Genomic DNA, 2,305 nt, shown 5'->3' on the forward strand with positions numbered 1-2,305 from the left:
GACTCATTTGAGGCGGTGCCAGACACGATCGACGGGGTCGATACAGCAACGCTGTTCGTGGATCTTGTTTTCCGACAACACGGACTCCCATAGTCAATTTTCTTTGATAGCGACCCCTGTTTCACGGGAATTTTGGTCGACTTTCTTCAAGGTGCTTGGCACCAAGTTGGATAGGTCGACAGCGGATCATCCGCAATCCGATGGCCAAACCGAACGGTAAATCGCTTCATCGAAGACGCTCTTCGCAGCGTCTGTGCTGAGACGCCGAGGCGCTGGAGCGCCATGTTGCCACTTGTAGCGTTTGCGCTGAACAATGAAGTGTATTCCTCTACCAGCTACACGCCGCTCTACGTGAACGGGCTAGTTCACCCTCGCGTCCCGCTGATGCCGCCATCCCGTAGCTCAGGGCTTGGTTGGGGAGGAATAGCCGAACGGCTAGCTGATGTCAGCCCCCTCACCATCCGCAAAGAAGTCATGACTTCTTGTCTACCAGACTGAGTGTCCTACGACACGTTCGCGATGAGATGGCTGAAAGCCAATACCTGCAGCAAGAATATACAGGTGAAAAAGGAAGAGGCTTTAAGGTCGAAGACTCGATTTTATTAAGCTCTAAGAACCTGCCTACACATGCAGTCTCTGCTATCTTCCGGACGAAGATTCATGGACGGTTTACTGGGCCGGTTAAGATTGTGGCCAAGCGGGGCCTAGCGTATACGCTAAATCTTCACAAACAGATGCGCTCCTATCCGGTGTCTTACGTGGGTTTGCTCAAGCCGTATCAAGATCCGGCGCATGTGAACGCGGAAGCGTTGGCGCCAGAGCGGACCCCACGGGCCCTCGACCACCTAGAAACTGACCAGCAACTGGTTTTGAGCACGGAGTGCAACAACCTTCATCTCCACTGCAGCCATGCGATCCACCGTTGTCTGCAGCGACGCATTCGCCTGCTCCACGGCTAGAGGTCGCTCCGACAGAGCGCGGTAGTTCTCAAGGCGAGGCAGCCAGCGCACGCCGCGCTCACAATCATAAAGAGGGTCCGCACCGCGATATGCTACTTTAGCATGGCAATCAGCGGAGCTCCGATCATGAAGGATCTCATTCTGAAGGGCTCGAAGAGCGTCGCGAGTCACCGGACGGCGGTCAACCTGGTCGTCACCCCCGCCACCGACTCTTCTCGATGAGGACGGTGACTTCCAATATAACGTGGAACGTCTAGTACGACGACGTCGTCACCAGGGTCTGACCCAATATCTGGTGGAGTGGCGGGGATATCCCGATTCCGAAAACTCGTATGATTTTGAGGCGACACTTCGGCAAGATTGCCCAGACGCCGTGGACGCTTCAGGACGTCCCGCGCTTCCCGGCAATAGCCAGGGAAGTAGAAGGGCCATGAGCTGAGCTCAAGTAGTGACCCTGAGCTCTTGTGATGGCAGACACTGAGCTTGCGGGCGCGTAAGGAGTTGACCCATACGTCGCAGGGCGACAATCTGAAGGAAGTCGACAGCGTGCCTTGAGTGCTCCACACGCACATTCACTTCCTTGTGGCTCAGCTGTAAGGCATACAGTAAGAAAAGTTTGCGGTGCCGTTGCACCCATCACTCAAAGCGCGCTTCGTCATCTGTAGCGCTTTTGCCAGGGGCGAGCACTACAGGTGTCGTCTGCATTGCGGGTACACGAGAGCTACCACGTTGACCATGCAGACGAGAGCAATAAGCTTCCAGCGGAAATTCTTGTGTAACCCATAAACGAGCTCGAAGAGCTTTTCGCTCGACAAGCTCATCTTCCGTAATGGCCGGGGTTCGATGATGTGGAGGCGTAACGATCGATTTACCACGTCCTTCGCTTGCACAGCGGGATCCGCCGGGCGGAAGCCATATTCCACAGGAGGACCGACCGTGGATGGGAGCACATAAAAGCCGCCTTGCGGGCAGCTTCCAGCTGCCGCTTTTGTGCCTCATTGAGGTTATTGGTGATACATCACGTTACTTAGGTGACGAGAAGTCAGGAAACAAACATTGGGTTTGCAAGGCACGAGCAGGGCTCGTCTCACGCCGCTGGTGCGGCTCGTCATTGCATCCTGGAAAAGGAGTGTCAGACTCGTAGTCGGCACCTCCATAACCCCAACGAGGGCACTCGTCACCGTTAGTGTGCGCGGAGCGCGACGCTCGGGCTCATCAAGACTTGAATTTTTATCCTTCAATGCCGCGGAGACACGGTCTGACTTGGCATTGTGTGTGGGAGATGAAACTGGGCTCTGCCCGCGAGCGCTGTCGGAACAAGCGAGACTTGGAGACTTCGGTGTCAT

This window comes from Plasmopara halstedii (assembly GCF_900000015.1).
Source record: "Plasmopara halstedii genome assembly, contig: Scaffold_3060, whole genome shotgun sequence".
Lineage (NCBI taxonomy): Eukaryota > Oomycota > Peronosporomycetes > Peronosporales > Peronosporaceae > Plasmopara > Plasmopara halstedii.